The 23,322-nt window shown below is 33.3% G+C and overlaps 1 long non-coding RNA gene across 1 annotated transcript in view; it reads right to left on the bottom strand.

Moving 5' to 3' along the window:
- Window positions 1-555: 555 nt before the first annotated feature.
- LOC124983649 (uncharacterized) overlaps window positions 556-23,322 on the bottom strand; it is a 77,585-nt gene continuing 54,818 nt past the window's right edge. The window contains exons 3-4 of the long non-coding RNA XR_007108476.1: window positions 8,383-8,621; window positions 556-610 (exon numbers count right to left, since the gene is read on the bottom strand). This is a non-coding gene — a long non-coding RNA (uncharacterized LOC124983649). The remainder of the gene's footprint in view (window positions 611-8,382; window positions 8,622-23,322) is intronic.

Below are 23,322 nucleotides of genomic sequence, written 5' to 3'. Positions count from 1 at the left end.
CTTATCTTACTTTTATTTAAGGCTTTTTAAAAAATTAGTGAATTATGGATATATACAAAAGTGAAATTCACTGTGGTATATTCATTTATGTACTTAGGATCCTAACTTTTGTCAGATTGATTATACCATTCCTGCTTTTTTCCATTTTTCTTCCCTCCCCTTCTTTACTCCCCTAATCTCTCTTCTATTTTCATGGAATCCCCCCCACCAATCTTTTTTAGTTTCCACATATGACAAAAAACATTTGATCCTTGGCTTTTGGAGTCTGACTTTTCAATTAGCATGATGTTCTCAAGTTTCATCCGTTTACCAGAAAGTGCCATAATTTCATTCCTTTTTATGGCTGGTAAAACTCCATTGTGTATGCATACCATATTTTCTTTATCCATTCCTCTATTGGGTGCACCTCATCTGGTTCCCTAGCTTGGCTACTGTAGATCGTGCTGCTATAAACATTGATGTGGCTGCATCCCTATAATATGCTGATTTTTAGATTTTTTGGATATATACCAAGAAGTAGGATAGCTGGGTCATATGGTCTTCCATCCATAGTTTTTTGAGAAATCTCCATACTGCATTCCAAAATAGTTGTATTAATTTGCAGTCCCACCTATGAAAATAAAATGAAATAATATAAACGAAGTCATGTTATAGGTTAGCAAGTTTAATGTTAAGCGACTTAAAAATGAGTATAAGCGTGCATGTTTTTATATATGTACATATACACACATATGTATCTTTTTTTCAGACCATAGATAGTTCTATGATGTTCAAATGAGATAATGCATGTGAATTTGCTTTGAAAACAATTAAGACTTTTTAAACATAAAGTATTATCATGGTTACCCTTTTAAATAAGCCACGCAGCATAAAATTTCAAGGAAGAATAAGACCAATACAAAATGTAAGTTTATAACTACTGCATTATTTTAATTTCTCTTTTGGCCCTTATCCTCACCTCTACTTTGCCCAAATTTTACTATATTCTGACTTGAAAACAATAAATCAATTCTGACAAATTGTTATGGAAAAGTCATATTAAGAGAGATCTTTTAAACTTTAATTTTTTTCCTCAGAGTTACACCTAGGAAAACATATCTCAGTTAGATTCCAGTGGTTTCTGAGACTGACCATATGAGCAGGTGGTATGATCTGAGAAATACCAAGAGGCCTCCTGTGCCAAGTATATCTTACCTTAGGGCCATTCCTGGAATTCTCATCATTACAGACAAAGCAGAGTCCTTTTACATTGCACAGAGGCTAGGGGTTTCACTCAATGATAGAGCACTTGCCTAGTATGCACGAAACCCCAGGTTCAACTACCAGGACCACAAAATAAGTAAATAAATAAAAACAAAATAAAAAGCATAAAGGTGTTAACATATCATTGACTCAAGTGACTATCTGAATAAAAAATGGATAGAAAATAATTTGCTATAATTCTAGGTGGAAAAAGAAGCAGTGTGTTATATTCATCTTTGCTCTTAAGAATTTTTTTATTTTTAGACAAAAATATAGTCCAACTATAGAAATTCACAATAAAGAATCATAAGTCAGCCCCACAAAGGTTTGAAGTAATCTTCTTTGGCAAATAAGTTTTTTTTCTTTGAGAAATAGTTTTTGGTTTGTTAGCAGAATATGAACAAGACTGAATGACCGATTATGGAATAAGTGACCATATGATTTGAGTTGTTTATCAAAATTTGGTGTTCTATGATGAACCAAAACCTAAAGTTTGGCATGCTTAAAAATCCTTTTTTCATTAAATGGAAATTATATAGAGAAAGGTTCAGTCTATAGCATCATATATATTCATGACCAAGGGCATTCTGCTTTTCTTCCTATTGTTTTCATCTTGAGATGTAATTGTCATGATGGATACACACCTCCATTAATATGCTAAAAGTCTTTAACTTTTACTTAGAAATTAAGTGAATTTTATAGAATAAAGAACATACTTTATGTGAATGAATTCTAAAATATCATTTAGAGGTCTGGAAATCCCAGGATTAAATGAAGAATGTTATAAACAAATCTAAATGTATTGCAAATGTATGAATGAATCTCACTGAGGTGTAAGATAAAAGAGTACTTCCCATACGATTTTGGACATGAGTAGAGACAGAAGTAGTCTCTTTGTCTTAAAGGAGAAAGACATGTAAAAAGGTATTATATTCTAGCCCATACAGTTGTTCATGATTGAGTTTATGGATTAGCAATTCTGAAAATACAATACATGTTTTCTGGACTAGGACAATTAATTAAATGAATTGTAGGAGACAAATTTCTCAGTGTGGGGAGAAGGAGTATAAAGATAAGCAAGGAGAGAGACTACAATTGTCCAGTTGGTAATGCGATAAATTTGGAGACATCAGCATGAATTTATGCTTGCATTAATAGAGATACAGTAGTCTCCCCTTATCTAGGAGGATATGTTTCAAGACCTCCAGGGAATGCTTGAAATCTTAGATAATACTAAACCATATTGCTCTGTTTTTCTCCTGCACAGGCAAACCTATGATAAAGTTTAATTTATAAATTAGACAAGGTTAAGTGTGGAGAGTGGTGTCAGAGGATGGGAGAGCAGTGACTGAGATTGGGGGTCTCTGATGACTTCATGGCTGTGGCATGCCCAGTGCCTGGGAATGTTTCTGTGGGAGGGCACAAGATACTTAGCTGCTGTGGCAATGCCCTGCATGAGGAGGCTCTGTGCAAGAGTCCTTTCAGCTCTGACCTTGATCTCAAGTACACAGCTCCCAGGAAGGAAGGAACTCTTATGCTAGACAACAACAATGTTTCACCAGCTCTGTTTCTCCAGTTCCTGCAGGCCATATAGTAACTTTTACCAATGGACTTTCTTGAGAGTTACACAAAGCTCCTAACATTGCACTTTGCAACTGTGGATTGCAACTATGGAAAAGCTACATAAGATGTCCTAGTTTCTGTAACTTTCCCGAATACAAAGAATAATGGTTGCATAGTCTTAAACCTGATAATGAGACATATAAATAAAGATTGCTGGCATAACTCTTTAGATCTGCATCTCCACCAGAGAGCAGAGCTCTACCTGATTCCAGCTTAATCTTAGAAATCTGTGTTTGTGAATCTTTATTTTCCAATCCCCCTTTGCCCCTCGCAGGACCTGAGAGTTTGGTTGCGCTGGTTGCTGCAGGTAAGAGATGAACAAAAATAAGTAGTGATAAAATACAACTGTTCTAATAATATTGTAACAAAATGATAAACATCACTACTCTTGCACTTTTGGGTCATTATTAAGTAAAATAAGGGTTAAAGGATATAAGCACTTAGATACTCTTGTAGCTAATATGATAACTGAAATGGCTATGAAGTGATTAATGGGAAGGTAGTGTATACAAAATGGACACACTGGGAAAAAAGGATGATATCTTGGTGGAAATAAGTGGGACTACATGAGTTTTCATTTACTCAGAGCAGAATACAATTTAAGACTTATGAATTATTTCTGGAATTTTCTTTTTAATACTTATTGGACTGTGGTTGGCTTTAGGTAGCTAAAAATCATAGAAAGTGAAACCACAGACATGGGGAGACTACTGTATCAATGGTTGCATATGGATTTATAGATATGTAAACATACAAGCATCCTTGCTCTGTCAGTTGAAAGGGAGTATAAATCATGGGTTTGTTTGAGCCAACATAAGGCAGGGAAGCTGCTTTTCTGAGAACTCCTAGGTGAAATTCCCCAGTTCAAGAAAGCCCAGGTCACACTGGCACCCTGCCTTAGCTCACAGTCCCAGGTTCAAACACAGCCATCTGGAGATTGGAGTAACCTGCCAAGCACCAAACAACCTGTTTACCTCAATAACCCTGCCAAACTGAAATCTTTGATGTACTTTCCCTTAAATAAAGGATTGGGATCCTTTTCAGTTGTTCAGTTCTGCTCTACCAGGGTGCTAGTAACCCCAGCAAAAGGGCATAAAAATAATAACACCATAGTAAAAATGAGCACACCTAATTTCCATATTGTACATTCTAATATCATTCTTCAGTACAAGAAATCTAGGATCCATCAAGAAATGGCTAATTCTAGGACTGAGGCAGAAAATATACAAGATAAACACAGCATATCTTTTAATGACAATAGGCAAGATATTGTTTAAACCACAAAAGCTCACAATTATGAGAGGAAAATATGACAAAGGGAAGCAGGAGTCAACTGAAGAACATCCAATAGACACATATGGAATAATTAAAGCAAAGAAATTAAAACTATTGAATTATAATCGAAAGTAAAAATTGATAACTTTGAATCCATACTGATTGATAAAAATAAATGATTAAACAAATAAAAAAGTGAGAAAATATGATTCTCTCATTCAGAAGAATTATAAGTAAATTTTTTTAAAATACTCTGCCCTCAAGAGGAAGTTCATAATTTCCTACTCATTAAGTATGAGCTGTACATAGGAACTGCTTCCAAAGACTATATAAAAAGAAAATAAAGAGTAACTTTATAGTGCATAAATCTGACAAACAGTATCTCAAGCCAGGTGGTCAACATTAATATCAATAGTGATAGCTTATATTGGTAGTATATTCCAGTATATAATGAGAATGGCATTTTAGCTCTGTAGTCTTCTCCAAAACATATTACTCCAGTAAAAACATGAGAAAAATATCATAAGAATTCCAATTGAGAGGCATTCTACAAAATACATGACAAGCATTTCTCAAATTATCAAAGTCATCAAAAATAAGGAAAATCTGAGAAATTGTCATAGCTAAGACAAGTTTAAGGAGGCATGGAAATTAAATGCAATGTACTCTAGATGGGATCTTAGAACAGAAAAAGAACATGAGGGAAAAACTGAAGAATGTGAATAAAGTATGAAATTTAGATACTAATAATGTATCAGTATTGGTGAAATAATTTTGATCAATATACCATACTATGGCAAGATGAGGAACTGGGGAATAATAATAGGTGAAACTAGGTATTGGGTTTATAGGAATGCTCTGTACTATCATTTCAATAAGTCTATGAATCTAAACCTCTTCTAAAATAAAACAATTATTAAAACATCTATGCACAGTATTATTAATTAGTATTTGAAGAGGTTTACCCCATATGTAATCATTTTTTGGAGGACGTTTACTGCCACTCTAGCCCTTTTGTCATCATTTCCTAGAAAGAGAAAAAGGGACCTTTACAATATTTTGAATAAAAATAAACTCTGTCAAATGTATGTACTTGAAGAAAGTAATTTCTATTTTGATTAATATATGCACAATATTTTATAGGTCAAATATTGATAGTATCTACTATATTAACTGTGCCATATCTGAGCATAATTTTTAGGAAGTTCAATAGCTTTTTCAGAATTAAGGAACTGAATTAGGTATGTAGATCCCTTTTATTCCAAGAAAGTTTATATTTATCTCATTTGAATTTCCTAAATAGCTTCATGACACTGCATTTTTTGTTTTTTTATAACATATGGGTTAGCAGAGGCAAGGCATATAACGATATCTCTAAAAATTTGCACTTTCTATTATTTTATACTTCAGATATATACGCACGTGTGTGTGTGTGTGTGTGTGTGTGTGTGTATTATAAAAGACCAAGAGAATAAGTTCTCAGTATTATTTCCCTGACTTTACTATAAAAAGAGGTATTCAGATTTTAGCTTATATTCAGAATAGGTATGGCTAGATGTTTAAGCCTATTTTACCCCTGACCTATATTGAACACAATGAACCTTCTATTTTATGTTTCTTAAGTTTCTGCATTTATTTAAATAAAAATGTTAACCAAGCCAAGTAAAATACCAGTTTGGTAAAGCTGAGTTCCAGCAAAAAAAACTTGAGCCAGTTCCACAAGTACAAATGAAAGGGGCCTGGTAGACTCTAAACTTTATTTTTCTCTTTATTTAACTACTAATTAAGAATGGTAGCTGTAAAACAAACCTAAAACTACATAATGGAGAAACTTAAGATTTTCAACTCTATTCTTCTAGGAACAAATACACTCAAAATACTTTATTCCATTCTTAACAAGCATGAAAAATCTGAACTCCAGATGGACCTACTTTACAAACCTATTTGTAAATATTACATTTGTTCTTTCCCTCACTCTTTTTATGCTACCATTCTAAATACTAAGTAAGATTTATAATTTTTTAAATATATATAGATTATAATTTACTTATGGGCAAAGATCTCATAAATTTGCAGATATCCACAAACTGCACTTTTGCAATAACCAGTACCTACAATGAAAATCACTTCTTAAATTACTGCATTCATTCTCTATATGGTCTCTGTTGTGTACAAGATGACATAATCACATGACTGATCAGCACAGATTCCCCTACATTCTTCCAAGTAACAAGTTGACCTAAAGCTATTAGGTATGGTTTCCAGGTGAGAAAAGTCACAATATCTAAGACTATGCTGTTACCCTCAGGTTATTTTTCTATCAGTTATTAAGTGTTCTAATTTCTCTAGATTCACTGCAATATTTGAAAAGAATAAAAAAAATTGTGAATTCACTAAAATAACAAAATATTTTACAATAATTGATTATCAGGACTAACAAGACCATAGGAGGAAACAGTAAATATAACCAGCCCTGATATTCTCAGGACTTGGTACTCTTCTATGGTACATATTAGTATAAATTCCATGTGGATATTTTTGCTTGAGCTGTCTCTTCCAAATAGTTTTAAGATGACCCAAATGCATTGTTTACATAATGTTAAAAGATATATTCATACCACTTTTCAAATGAAGGCATCCAAACAATGAAAATTCAATTTTGTTTTTAAAACTACATAGATCTACATTATTTTGTCTTTGAAAAGATATGAATTTGCCAAGTGTGAAGAAAAACAATATAATTCTGCATATATTAAAAAATAATGGAATAGATAATGAAAGATTTTGACTATGCTTTCTTGACTGGCGCTTATATGTCATTTACTCTTTAGGTAAGAATGTTGTCAGTCTCCTTCTTTCCATTTACTCTGAAATGAAGCTTCCGTGTAATTCTCCCCTGAATTCCAGACTGCAATTACAAATTCCCTGCTAGACATCTCCTATTGAATGTGTAATAAGCATTTTAAGTCTCATACATCCCAAATTGGAACTTTGTTTGCCAATTGCATTAATTTTCTATCACTGTGGGACTAACTTTAATAGCTTAAAACATTTATTATTTCACAGTCCTACAAGTCAGAAACCTAAGCATAGAGTTTATGAGTTCTCTGCTTAGAATACACATAAGGTTACAACAAAGGTATTGGCTCATCTTGAGCATGGGTACACCTCTAAGTTCATTCAGGTAATTGACCAAATTCAGTTCTTTGTTGCTATATTACTGAGACTCCTATTTTCTTGATACTGACCATGGACAATAATGAACTCCCAGGCTGTCCTCACATCTTTGTTATGTGATCTCCTCCCTCTCACCACACATCAGTTTGCTTCGTTGAGGTCAATAGGAGAGCATTTTTCTGACACTTCACTTTTTGTTGCTATCAATCAAGATGTCATAAAGTTCTGTAAACTCTACCTCCAAAACATAACCCCAATTGTTTTTATCTCCTTCTTTTCATTAATTTCATCTATAATTCTTTCTCCATGCAAGCAGAACTTTTTAAAATTTTAAATCAAATCATTTTATACTTCTTAGTTTCCTTTCACTGTCTTCCTACTTTGAATAAAAGTCAAACTTATTAACTATTATAAGGTTCTATGTGAAGATGCTATGGATTGAATATTTCTCCAAAGGCTCTCACTTTTGTGTTAAAACTTAATCCCCACTGTGATAGTACTAGGAAGTGAGTTCTTTTGGGAAATGATCAAATCATGAGGGTTCATGAATGGATTAATTTCTTTATAAGATAGGCTTCAGGGAGAATTCGCCCCTTTTTCACTCTTATGAAGACACAGTGTTTGTTCCCTCTAGAGGATGCAACAACAATGGAAGCAGAATGTAGTTCTCATCAGACACCAAACCTTCTGAATATGTGATCTTAGATTTCACAGTTTCTTTATGGCAATAAAGTTCTATTACTTATAAATTACCCAGTTATATTTGATCACAGTGGTACAGAGTAAGAAGGCCTATCTGAAGGGGTATTATTTAATATTTAAACAACTGACTAAAGGGAGCCAGCTTGGTAACCATCACAAGGTAACCAGGAAAGAATACAAAAATTCTGAAGCAGAGATATGCTTGACATGTTTGAGGAACTACAAGAAACCCAGTATTACTAATAGCACCTTATAGTGAGTAAAAGGGGGTGGTTAACCACAGTATCTGACTCCTCTGGGAAGTTTCAGGAAAGAGAATATTGTGACTAGTACCAGTGTAATTTAGCATTGATTTTCACTAACCTTAGATATTTAAGCTGCTAGTTTTGGGGTACTTTGTGGATTCTCTGAACATCTCCAATCACTGAGGTCTTGCACATTTAGTTCCCTTGATGAATGTAGTATATCCATATTGGGTGTTACTTATTATTTCTGTCAGTATTATCTATATATCTATAACTTGTGTTATGATATCCTTTTCCTTTTAGGCAGAATCTTGAAGTGGGTATAAGACAATTCTGGCCCTCTTATGTAGCCCACACCTGGAACAGAGGAAACATAACTTCAGTGAAATTATGGTGGGAATACCACCACTTTCCATCTCAATGTCTCCTAGGCTTCCTCTAGGCTTCCACAAACTGCTTCAGTCATACTTTTATGTTTATCTTTCTTAGTGTTAATCAGTCCAGGTCTCTGTGCCCATCAAGCTGCTATGAGTACTTATGAAGTTCAACATATATTCTGAATGAATTTCCCATTTGACTTGAGGAAAGTGTTCTCAATATACTACCATTTGTGGGACGCAGACACTCTTACAAGTACTTTCAAATTCCTAATTCCTGGCTGAACTATTAATCATTACTTATATAAAGACTGGCATTTACATTATTTCCTATGTTATTAGTACATAGATTACATGGTGGCACTCTTCAGATGGTAGGAATAGTGTATATACAGAACAGAGAACATATTTGAGAGAACTAACTCTGGCGCTATTTTGCTGGATTCAACTCCTGACTCTGCCACTCACCAGCAGTATGACTATAACCAAGTCACTTAAACTTTCTATGTCTGTTTCTTCATGTATAAAATATAGAAAATAATAGCATGAATAAGATTATTAGAATTAATTATATATACATTCTTACACATAATCCTATGCATACCTAGCTATACACACACACACACACACACACACACACACACACACAGAGCTCGATATGTATACATATTTGTACTTATTTATATAAGTGCATGTATATATTCTTTTTTTTTTTTTTTGGAAGTATAGCAAAATTTATTTGAAGGGAAAAGAGAAGGGGTAAAAAGAGACTCTTAAACGGGAGTGGGCCTTATCAAAAGAGCAACAACTCACTCCTTTGTGTCCCAGCTTTTATTGGAGTAGAAGGGAGATTATTAGAAGGTTCCAACCAAGTATTAACTCTTGGCTCTGGATTGACAGAGTTCATTAGTTAATGACCTAAGGGCAACTCATGGTCATCTTGGCCTAGCTGACAAGTCCTTACTGGAACTAGTTTTGCAGAATTTATGGTCACTGGGCTCTGGTCTTAATTATTTCACATTCACAGGTCTGGGAAATCTCTGATCTGGCTTGAATTGCCCCTTACTTTCAAAGAGTCCCATCTCTATGCTAACCTTGTAATACAGGGTGGTCTTGGAACTTTCCCCTTATCTCCTAAGAACCAGATCCCTCCCCACCTTTGTCAGCCACATATTTTTTTAAACTGGATCATATGGTAGTTTTATTTTTATTTATTTTGTTGTTCTAATTAGTTATACATAACAGTAGAATGCATTCTGATATATCATATATAAATGGAGTATAATTTCTCATTCTTCTGGTTGTACATAGTATAGGATCATACTGGTCATGTAGTTACATATACACATAGGATATTAATGTCTGATTCATTTTACTATCCTTCCAACTCCCATACCCTTTCTCCTCCCTTTACTTCTGTCTGCCTAATCCAAGGTACCTTTACTCTTCCCTAGTCAAACCTCCCCACCACCATTGTGAATTAGCATCCACTATTCAGAGAAAACACTTGATCTTTTGTGGGGGGGATTGCTTATTTTGCTTAGCATGATATTTCCTGGTTCCATCCATTTACCAACAAATGCCATAATTTCATTCTTCTTTAAGACTAAATGATATTCTATTGTGTGTATATACCAGTTTCTTTATCCATTCATCTGTTCAAGGGCACGTAGGTTGGGTCCATAGTTTAGCTATGGTGAGTTGAACTGCTATAAACGTTGATGTAGCTACATCACTGTAGTATGCTGATTTTAAGTCCTCTGGGTATAAACCAAGGAGTGGGACAGCTGGGTTAAATGGTGGTCCCATTTCAAGTTTTCTGAGGAATTTCCATGCACATATGTATTCTTATTCACTAATAAATACTCTATGTATATATTGCCTTGTTACCTATTTTGTTGTCAGTCTATGTATGCCTTAAAACCAAGATAAAAAGGACTCATGTTAAGGTGCTATCAGAAAAACATAAGAAAGAGAAAATAAATATATTGAAATATATTCACAAATAAAATATGGCATAATATTTATAAGTAAACCATGTGTGTAGTATATATACATGTGTTCCAAAAATGTCTGAAACACATATGAACATAAACTTTCAAACAAAAAAAATCAAATCACCATTTTATAACAAAATAATTTGAATGTATAAGTTCTACTAAGAAAGGTCATTACATTTTTTAACATTAACACCCACATATGTATTGCACTTCATTCTCAAAATGTATTAATTCCATTATGAATTTGATTTATATTATGGCATTTGATGCAAAAGGCATTTCACAAAGCATTATGACATTTTTACTTATTTTCACATATGAAGAAGTTGTAACTAAGAAACACTGTGAAGATTACAAGATGACTAGCAAAAAGGGTGATGGTGCTAAGAATAAAACAATCCTCCAGCAGTTTCCTGTCTAGTGATCTTTAAATTGGACATTGCTCCTTAGCTTAGATACAGGAGTAGACAGTCCCTCCATCAGCAGTGATTATCACACAACATTTTACAAATTCTTTATAAGAAACATGATTAGTATGTTGAATGCAAGTCTTGTAGGGTAAGTTCAAATCACATTTCTGTTTTAGCTCTAACACCCCTTTAAAATTTATTCAATGTGAGTAATCTTTCTTGCCCCTGGATGGAAAATTGGCTATATTACACTACTTTCTAGCTTTATCTTAGGTAATAGCAGCATTATGACCCCTTACGTCACAGAATGTTGACTCCAATTAAAAAATATAATATCTATGATCCAATCTATTAATCAATGTTTCAATGACTATTCAAATTAAGATTTCTCCCTGCTAAGGTCAAGGCCTAGAGTTGCCTGCCTCAACACAATGAGAATGGTTGTTTGTCTTCTGCCTTTTTTCCCTTTTTCTACTTCTTCTTTCACTGGCTAGCTGCTTTCTCGAAGCTTTTGGGAGATCAAAATGAGCAGAAGTAAGAGAATAAAATAATATTCCCCTGGCTGATTGTACCATATTCTTTGTATCTGACATGTAGACAAATTTTATTTTCTTATAAGAATTAAATTTGGCAGTTTCTATAACTATGGAATTTTATTCTCCTGACTGTATGGTCACTCACTATTCAGTTCCTGATTTCCCTGGAGATCTCTCTCACATAATCTCACACTACTGGAGACTACTGGTGTTCCTTGGGTAATTTTTGTTTATGCTCTTGGTTAGTCTTTAAAATGGCTCTGTCCAGCTCTCTTTCTTACAGTGGCCTATATGTGGCCCACTGATATATACTTTACCATAACAAAGGTTTCTTGGAGACCAGACCAGACCAATCTCAGAGCAGCAGCAAAACTGTCCTGGCTATATACTATGCAGATAGTCATTCCTTTCCATTCCTTTTCTCACCCTTTAGATAAACTGGGCAAGTGTCTGACTCCAAGTTGCAGTCTGCCAATGTCAGGAAACTCACATACAGTTGTGTTAATGGTTTCATTGAAGCCTACTCTAAGACCACATCAGTCTGAGAAGAAGAGTTTTACCACACCATATTCTTCAGAGAGTTTCTCCTCAATGCATTTAACCACTTTGTACGCTGATGTTTTTCAAATGTCCTTGAACTACCCTACGAACTCAAAAATCAGAGAACTGGGTTTCTAGATTTTTTTTTGTATATTTGACAAAGGGGCAAAAAGTAAGGTCTATCTTGTTTTTATTTCAAACTATTATATTATCACTTTAGTAAAAAATTTAGTTTTAAAGGTATCTACTTACATATTATACATTTCTTAGTTACCCTGCTAAACTATAACCTCCTTATAAAGAGATACTGCGTTTTAGGGCTGGGGATATAGCTCAGTTGGTAGAGTGCTTGCCTCACAAGCAAAAGACCCTGGGTTCAATCCCAGTACCGCAAAAAAAAAAAAAAAAAAAAAAAAAAAAAAAAAAAAAAAGAGAGAAGAGATACTGGGTTTTAGTTTTTTTTTTTTTTTTCTATATTTGTTATGACACACAAAATAGAATCTACAGTTGGATCAACATGGACAGCTAGACAAAGGCTAGGGCCTGGGATTGGGTGGGATATGGCAGAGTGTAATAGTGAAGAAATTCAAAGTAAGAAAGACATGAATTTAAATCTTCACTTGGACTTGTGTTAAACTTGGAAGGCACTGAATTTCTTATCTGCAAAGTGTAGATAATAAAGCTTCCCTCAGGAAGTAAAAAATTACAGAAGAATGTTAGCTACTTTTATTAGTAGTACTAGTAGTATATTTAATATTACACACTTTTCTAGAAGAATGATAGATCTGGCTCCAAATAGAAATAGACTAATATTTATTTTATAAATAAGCTTATGATTAAATTAAACAAATAGTTCAGCAATTATATGAACAGATTAATTACTAAAACATAATTTTAGTGAATTCCTAGTTCCTTTAAATTCATTTTTCATATATATGTGAGAAGGAAGAAAAGAAATGAAGGGAGCAGGGAAGGGAGGAAAAGAGGGAAAGAGGAAGCAGAGATAAAGGAAAGAATTGCTGAAAAAAGACTATTAAAATACTACATAAGGGAAAAAGAAGGTGAATGTTACATGTTAATTTCTTTTAATATGATTCATCATAGAAAATGTGATCACAATATATGTTGGTTTCAAATTTACTATATGGTAGTTAGTTGGTCAGTGGTAAATCCAAAAGCCACTCTCTAGATGGGAACCACCTCTTTATTGCTAATAAACACCAGATATTTATTAACAAGTTCAATGATAAGTTGGATTTCACAGGTAACATTAGATAAGTAGATTAACTAAAATATTATATAAACATTTGATTCCCTAATTGGGTGTACAGGTTATAAGATTCTGCAAATCTTTCACTTTTTAATAAATGATACCTTAAACTTTGCTATTTTCTAAATAGTGTTGTATTTAGCCAGTGATTCTGGAAAGTTATGGGTCATCTGACTGAGTAGAGAGCTAAAATACAGTAGTTTCCCTTTATTTGCTGTTTGGCTTTCTGCTGTTTCAGTTACCAGCAGTCAACCACAGTCTGAAAATATTAAATGAAAAATTCCAGAAATAATTCATAAGTTTTAAATTGTGCACTGTTCTGAGTAGATTCATGAAAAATCTGTGGTCCCACTATATCCCACCCTGGACATGAATCATCCCTTTATTCAGTCCATCCACATCGCGCATATTACCCATCCATTAGTCACTTCATAAGCATCATGGTTATCATCAAATCAGCTGTCATTGTGTTGCAGGCATTGTACTTAAGTAGCTCTTATTTTATTTAATAATGGCCCCCAAAGTGCAGGAGTAGTGATGCTGGTGATTTTACTATAGTTAACGTTTATAATTATCCTATTTTATTATTAGTCATTGTTAACCTCTTACTATACCCAATTTATAAATTAAACTTTATCATAGGAATGTAATATATAGGCAAAAAGCATAGTATATATTGAGTTTGGTACTAGCCTTCATTTCTGGCATTCACTGAGGGCCTTGGAACATATCCTTTTTGGTAATCACAACAATTTGGGAGGCTGAGGTAAGAGCATCACAAGTTCAAGGTCAGCACAGGAAACTTAGCAAGACACTGTCTCAAAATAAAAAACAAAAGGGCTGAGAACATAACTCAGAGGGGCTGGGTTCAACACCTAGCACAAAAACAAATAAGCAAAAAACAAAAACAAAACAAAACAACAAAAAAATGTAATAAATAGTTTGGAAGAGATGCAAGGTATAATCATTATTTTAGGTTATAAATGCAAGAATATATGTGTTTATATGCCTATGTAATATTTTTACCTTGCATCTCTTCTAAACTTATATTACATATATACGCACATCAGTAAATGCCTCCTTTATAGAGTCTACTGTCAAATACTAATTAAAAAAAACTTGAATATAGCTCTTCCATACCACACGATACAAAGTTAAACACAGTTTCTGTGGTTCTGTAGTCTGCTCTTAAGAAAATATAGAAAAGGAGCTGCAGTGTAAGTCAAAGACAGAACACTGCAATTGATTCGTATTTCACAGGGATCTGGAGAACTGTGGGTCTAGATTGCAGCTCTTAGCCACTAGCCAGTTTTGCCTGAATTTCCATGATAGGCTCTGTCTTCACTTTTTAAAATACTAACAGGCTTCTTGTGGGTGGGATCAAATGACTGCCCCTCTCCCTTCACCTGTGAAATTTCAGAGCCTATTTGAAAAGGTCCATTGTTTTCCAGGAATGCCAGGCCTAGTCCAGGAAAGAAAGTCTTCATTTCAACAGGAATTTGGAGCCTGCCTGAGAAGGCCAGCCAGTTACTTGGTGAAAACTGTGGCAATTCATTCAAGCTCTGAGCAGTTACTATCCAAGCCTTACTTGCTTACTTTCAACTCCTAATTTTTATGACTAATGTGTTTTTTCCTTTAAATCACACGGATGTGTGCATGTGCATCTGTGCATGCACGTTGCAGATAAAAAGAAGTATGTATGTGGTGCAGCATGTACACAGGCAGTGAGATGATGGAGAAAACCTTTCCCCAAACAGTGAGCTGCTGCCTGAATGTGAGACATAGGTTCCTCTGTTCTAGTGTTTGCCCCTGTATTCACAGCACTTGAGTACATTCATGTGAATAAGCTCATATGTTTAACAAGAATTTGAAGTAGGTTCCCAATAAAATATATTTGTACAAGAATACAAAACAAAGATACAGTACATGTATTCAAGACCTGTACAGAAGGCTCCTGTCTGAAGCACATTAAAAATAATTTCTAAAGCAAAATTAGGACTAGAATCCAAAAGAAGGGAAATAGGTACCTTGATAGAGACAGAATCAAATCTTTCTGGTTAGAGTCTACAGGGAAAGACTAGCAGTTATCTAAATTTCCTCCTGTTTATATTCTCTGACACTTGCTATAAAATAACATAGAAATTTTCCAAAATTTTTCATACTACTAATTATTTATGAATCCTTAAAATTTACCTCTGCTCCTGAAAAAATTCAAAACATAACCCAAGAATTCAATTGACTAAAGTGTAAAAGTAAAATCAACAAACAAAAATAATGTCAATGAACTTGAAAGGAAAACATTTATCCTTATGATTTTTTATCAAAACAGTGATGCCAATACACCTTCAGGATAGATTTTGGACTTTTATTTTCCCTAAGGAAAAGGCAAGTAGTCCTGAATATGAACTGATATTAATTACTATGTTGAACATCTAAAGATTAGGGGAAAGCTTTATTTTATGACTCTGACACATAACAGATTTAATCTGTAATTTAATGTTAAAGCACCGTTAATTTGTGGCAAATCACTATGTAATTATTTTCCAAAAGGAATGTTGGAAAATCAGAAACAGAGTGAAACAGGCTAATCGACTCAAAAGACAGCTTTTTTTCCTCCTCTTCTCCTTCGTCAGATGTTTCCTATGATCTTGGGAAAAACCTGATGTGACATTATTAGTCACTGGACTTGAGGGTGCACAAAAAGAAGCTTGTCCTTTTGGGACCTGGTTTTGAACCAGTTTCAGACGACAGAAAAATACTCTTTTGTGGCTATTAAAGTTCAGGAATGAATTCTGGCAGTCTTACCCAATTCCCTAAAGCAGAGTCCACATTACCAACATCTAATTGGCAGGCTTTGCTTGTACTCCCACTAGGGCCAAGGTAATGAATGGATTTAGTGAAGGTGTCCTGAGTCATCTGTACTGTGGCTGGTTTAGGCACTAAGGCTCTTCCTTCTAACCTCCCAGACATGTCACTCAAGGGAAAGAGAGAGGTCTATGTGCTTGCATAACAGTGACAAGACACAGCAATTTTATTGAATTGTAGTCCCAGAGAAAGCTGTTATCTTTATTTGATCTGGAGAAACAAAGGAGTCTTAGGAAAGAAGACATATTCTTTTTGAATCACTTTATTCATTAATTCCCATTCCAAACACTTATTTTTGGCTTAAATATTCAGTTAACTAGGGTTGAATGTAACTTCCTACAAGCCTACTCCAGATTATTCTTTAGGCATGCAAGAAAGAAATTTGGACAATTTCTACCTAGACAAGTCCATAAGGGTTTAGTTTCATAACTAACTTTTATTTCTTGTATTTAAGAGGGAGAATTTGTTTATTCCCTTTTTTTAAGTACATATAAATAATATCAAATACTTAGTGTTGATTCATTTTTATCTTGTTAATTCTTTAAATCATGAATGCCAAATCCTTATCTGAAAATATTACATTCCTTTTTAGTAAAGCTCATCAGTCTCCCAAATCCAGCAACCGGAATTGAATACTGACAAATTTTATTGCCAATAATATTGCCTTACTTAAGTTAAGAGTATAGGAGAGAGGTTGTTAACAAAAATAAAATGGCAACCATGAGAAAAATTAATGAATGATTCATTAGGTTGAAGAAAGTACACTCATTTTCTACCAACAGACTTATGAAAAAGTAACATTATTAACTTTCCTAGCAAACATTTTTAGCACTGATTCTGCTTAAGCTCAAATAAAGAATTACTATGTGAATGTCACAAGGATTATATTTTCAGAGAATTTTCCTGTATTTGTTATGTTCTTAAATCCTTTCCCTTTTCAGAACCAAAAATCAACACATATGCTACACTCCAATTTTTTTAATGAATAAAAAGATACAGTGAAGTCCCAAGAACAAAATCCACATTGAAAAGTTAGGTGCTTTGAACTTTCTCATCACCTTACCAGGGTTTCCGCACGGGTAGTCTAAAAGACAACTCAGCAATGTCTGAATGAACTACAAACAATGGCTCCTTCACAAGTGGGTCTTTAATTGATTACGGCTGTGTTTATGGAAGCAGAAGAGAATTTACAAAAAAATAACAGATTCCCTTCATTTTGAGGGAATTCTACTGGCATTTGTGGTAAGGGTGGTTCCTCTATTAAACAGTCCTGCTCCCTTTCCCTATCTATGCCCTCCTAGTAGCTATCCTAACTGGAAAAAAAAAATTAAAATTATTACTTTATATCAATTTTTTACTAGAATTGTCCCCTCAGTTTTGTTTTGTTTTTTAATGGGTTGTATTCATGCTAAGACACAGCTCATGTTCAGAGAATCTATGTTATAGATTCTTATATTAAATATTAGAGAAGGTAATTAATTAGGAATAATTAGAACTCAAATTAGTGTGATCTCTTTGCTGTCAAGTTGCCTATAAACTAGAGACAGGAAATGTGGGAAGTCGAATGATTTGGCTAATCCATTCAAGGAGTAATATGTACTTTTTTTCATTTAATTTTCCGAAAATTAAAATTTAATGTTGTGTTTATTTATATAACACCTTAATATGGGATAGTGGTATGGACTGTCTAGTGAGTTGAAACAGATGGAAATTAAAATTTAGCTATCTTAATGTGTAATTTCAGAAGTTTTTTCATTTGTCTGTTAATAGTGACCTCTACAGGTCAAATGTAACAACAACAAAGCATCCACATATAACTGCTTTAGGGTGAAAGATTTAAGGGAAGACAAGGGGTAAAAAGTAATATTAAACTTAAAATTTCTAAGGTTCTCAATATCAATTTATATCTTTGAATTCAAAAAATTAGTAGTCTCATAAACATCTGTGGACTCAATCTCAAAACAAAGTAATATTTAATAAGATGTTAATTGACTTATTCAAAGAGAATTAATAAACTTATTAATTCATGCATTTTTATGTTCTTAAATCCTTTCCCTTTCCAGAACACATATTTTTGGTGAAACTTAATGCTAATCTTTCCTTATAAAAATGAAGATGATAACATAATATTATGGATTCTTTTTCTGAAAATTATGTGAACATGAAAGTTGATAATAAAATATTTATCTTACCTCAAAGCTTAAATGGTATGCTTTTCACTCATTCAAGAGTGAAAATAAGTAGTAGTGGAACCTTTTTTGGGGGGGTGGGGGTACAGGACTTATACTTTTATTAACATGTTATTAATTTATTGGTTTTTAAATGAAAATATACTCTGATAAGTCCACACAAGATAAACATCTCTGATTGAAACATTAAATTTGATAATTCTTAATAAATAAGTTGGGAAAGGTTGCAATATTGCTTAAATTACTTAAACATTTTGAATTTTCATTCTAAAATTCTTTCTAGCTCAAGTCACTCAAAATAATCCAATAAATTGACTCTCTAAATTTACTTATTATTCTCTAGTTAAACTAGATATTCTTCTAATGAACACCTAAAAACTGTAAGTTAAATACACCAAAACTTTCTCTCTTCAACCTCTTAATTCTTCCATCTCATTGGTTTCTCAAATTCATGGATCTCTTTATATTTTTCCTATCATGGCCCTACAATTCAGATACTCTCTTGTGAATATCCCAAACTCCTCCCCTCTAATGCATTCATGCCACTCGACTAACAAACACCAACCCTTATACTTTCATATCTATCGTGGGTATGACTATTTTCAGACAGAAGAATTTGACAACTTAAGGATATGTTTAAGAAATATATAATGCCCAATAAAGCTAGGCAAAATCTCTTGAAAATAACAAGATAGGGTTTGTTGACAAAGAACTATTGGTTTTTAGAATGAATAATAAACTTCTGAAATCTGGGATAAAAATGAATTATGAAAAATAGGTCCAGAGTTATCCAGCTGTACATTAAATGATGGCTTTGAAAGCAGTTATTGTAAATAGGTAGGGTTATGCGACACTCTTGGTTTTCTAAAGTTAATATTAAATGATTCTTGCTCTGTTCTTTGCTTGCTAAATACCCTATGTATCAGTTTTCTCTTGTGTAAAGTGAGCATTAATGGATATCTAATATGATGAAATATAAGTACATTTGAATTGCACTTTGAATGGTGATCTGTTTTTAATATGGTAAAGAAAATAAATACTACTCAAATTCACACAATAGTAATTAATGATTCAAGAATTTTGAAAAATAGTGGAAGTATGCTTCCTTCTTCATGTCTTTTAAAGTCATTCTGCTCCTAATTTTGCACATGAAAACTGAAAATATTTTATGCATACCAGATAAATTTTGCTAATTACTGAATAAGCTTTTAAGTATATTTTTTAAAAAATTAAGAATTGTAAATAGAATATTGACTATATTTTTAATTTTTAATTTTTAACTTCAAACTCATTTTAAATCTCAAACTCATTTTAAATCTCGAACTCATTTTAACCTAAAACTCATTTAGCATGATTTCTATCAAAACAAGAAAGAAAGAAAGAAAACTGAGGATGCAGAGAAACTGAAACTCCTGTGCACTGTTGTTAGAAATGTAAAATGATGCAATTGTAGTGGAAAACAATATGATGATTCCTCAAACCAAAAAAATAATAAAGAATGACCATATGATCTAAAATTCCCACTTCTGTGTAAATATCAAAAGGAGTTGAAAGCACTATCTCAAAGAGTTATTTACACATTCATAACAGTATTATACATAACAGACAAGAAATGGAATCAATCCCAGTGTCCCTCAATGAATGAATAAAGAAAATATGATATAAATATATATGCTATTACATGAAATAAATGAGGATATTATAATAAATGAAGCAAGTTAGTCACAAAAAGACAAATACCATATGATTTCACTTAGGTGAGGTACCTATACCCCTCAAATTTATAGATGAGGCAAGTAGAAAGGTGGTGTTCAGGGACTATGGGGAGAGAGAAATGGGAGTTGTTTCATGGGTACAGAGTTTCAACTACTCAAAATAAAGCAGTTCTAGAGATATGTTACACAACAATGCGAACATATTTAATACTATTAAGCAGTACAGTGAAAAATTATAAAATGGTAAATTCTGTTTTTACCACAATTAAAATTTCAAAATTATGTAATATTTTAAGCATATAGAAAGGTTCTTGAAATAATATAATAAGCATCTATGTGTCCATCACATAAATAAATATTACTCACTTGAGATTAGAGAATTGAATACTGGGTCTTCTAGCTTGAATGGATGGATGAATATTTATATTCAGAAAGGAAGAAACATTTACAACAAAGAATTTAGAGGTAAAGAAGGAGAAGGTATATAGATATAGATGACTGAGGGTAAATTTGGCTGTAGAAATGTGGTATTGTATTGAAATCAGATATCTTTTATAATTTGTCCAGATGTACTACAAAAGTGATAGTCAATTTTCTTTAATGACCCCACTTCCATTCCCCTAACTTCTGCCAAAGAATGCATAATTCCTTAGGATAGGTTCCATGAGAACAAAACAAAAGGAACATCTGTAGGAAATATTAAAGGTAGTTTCACCTTATTTCATCAAGTAAAAATCTCATGGCTGGATTTATACCTTGCCTGTCTATCTCTTTACCAATCTAATTATGAACTGAGATAACTAATGTACTTACAGTAATACACTTATTTGAATTTCAAAATAAATGTAGACTTATTGACAAAGAGTAGTCAGAATGTGGCAGATCTGCTACATAATGAAGACAGTCTGTACTAATAAGACTATTTAGTGTTGTTTTCATATATTTAAAATAGTTTTTAAAAATTCAAGAGTTTGATAAAATAAAAATAGTATACACAATACTATATTCTCAATAATTAAAATTAACAATGTCTATATTTTCCTAATCTTGTTTCAGCAAATGTGTTACAAAATCTTCTTAAATTCTCTTATTTCAATTACCTCCTCTCAAATAAGAAAGCACATTCTAATGACTTGATAAAGAGTCCTCTATGTCAGGCATTTTTCAAATCTTTGCTTCCAATAAAACTAAAGGATAAAGTTAGCAGATAGAGCATTAGGAATAAATTTTTAATAAATTGCCATGTCAATTTTGTACTATAAATGAGTTTGGAAAATTGAGTGTACACTCCTTCCATTGTTACTTATTTACATAAATGAGAGCTCTGCTGTGACCTGAATGCTTATGTTCTCCCCCCAAAATTTATATGTTGAAATCCTAACCCTAAGACAATGGTATTAGGAAGCAGGGGATTTGGAGGGCATTTGGATCATGAGGGAAGAGTTCTCAGGAATGAGACTGTTGCCCTTATTAAAAAGGGCACAAGAGACCCATATCCCTTCCACCACGAGCCGACACACCAAGTTGGTATCATCTGTGAACCAGAAAGTTGTTCCTAATCAGACACTAATCAGAATTTTCCCATACCTTTACCTTATACTTTTCAGCCTCCAGAACACTGAGGAACAAACCATGCCCGGTGTGCACCCCTACAATCCCAGCAGCTCAGGAGGTTAAGACATGAGGATCTCAAATTCAAAGTCAGCCTCAGCCACAGTGAGGCGCTAAGCAACTCAGTGAGACCCTGTTTCTAAATAAAATACAAAATAGGGTCGGGGATGTGGCTCAGTGCTCGAGTGGCCCTGAGTTCAATCCCCAGTAACAAAAAAGAAACACTGAGAAATGATTTTTTGTTTTTATATGTAAGCTACCCTGTTGATATTTAGAAGAACAAATGAATTAAGAAATTTGGTAATCACATTTCCATTACTGGCTTCTGCTGAGCTGAAATATTAACTGGAACCTTAAGTCATAGTCCTAAACACTTCAGGTATAGACTTTCCATCCATACCCATGAAGCTCTCTCCAGAGCATTCTTTAGCACCTTTGCCATATGAATTAGCTGGGAATTTTCCAAATCATCAACTCAATTTCCTTATAGCTTAAAGTGTCTACCTCAACTTATCTTTTACTTCTCTTATTTTACTATAAACAGCAAAGAGACACTATGTCAAACTTTCCATACTTCCAATATGTCTTTCTTTCCATGTCTAATAGCATATTCTCTATTTCCATATATGGCTTTTCAAAGTACTTTACTCAATCCAGTAGATTTTAGTACAGTAAGTATTAAATCACTAAGGCATCTCAGTTTCATTTTATAGAACTGTGATCTAACATTTTTAAAATGAGATGCTTATAACAATGGCAATTATATTCTTTCTAACTTTAATCTTATAAAAATTTAGAAATAAAATATTTGTTATACTTAATTTTTCAAAAATTTTTAGTAGTAGTAACTTTTGTAATAAATATATTTAGTTTTCTGCAATGACAAAATTTTCCTGGAAGCAGAGATATTAGTGGGAATTGAGTGATTTGACAAAATTATTTATCTATCATCTGTGTGATTCAACACACTTCAGTTAAGTAGAATGGGGATAGAAGGAGTCTGAACCCATTTGTCTTTAGAATGTAATAAAGCACAGCCTGTCTCTTCTAGTTCAGACTTCCTTTTTCCAATCCATAGCCCTGCAAGGAATATCTGTTTATTTCATGTAGTGATTGAGGTTTTGGGGGCTTGTCACAACGTCTGAGTTGACCTAACTGTCCCATAAGGACATTTGCTGAATAGGGGATATTCTTACAATTTAAAAAGAAGCCATTTTTATAGTAGGAAAACATAACTGAAAAGATATTGATGACCGAGTTATTATCAAGCAATGAAAGAGGAGAAGGGCAAAGAAAATGGAATGAGTAGTGGCGTGAAAGCCTAAGAGTGTGGTTTATTGGAGAAAGAACAAAGGATACAGTGTGGCCGGGTGTAGGATACTGTGGGAGAATAGGATACTGTGGGCGAATACTTGACATCAAAGGTGAATTAGGGAAGCAGTGCAAGGTAGAGGACCAAACCAGTCTGGGAGGTCACTTGGGGATCTGAAATAAGGCAAGAGTTGTTTAGAAAGATTTATTTTAAGAAGTATTAAGGATGAAGAA

The sequence above is a fragment of the Sciurus carolinensis genome, chromosome 1, assembly GCF_902686445.1.
Source record: "Sciurus carolinensis chromosome 1, mSciCar1.2, whole genome shotgun sequence".
Lineage (NCBI taxonomy): Eukaryota > Metazoa > Chordata > Mammalia > Rodentia > Sciuridae > Sciurus > Sciurus carolinensis.
The sequence above is the reverse complement of the archived record's forward strand: the minus strand, read 5'-3'. Positions and strand labels throughout refer to the sequence as shown.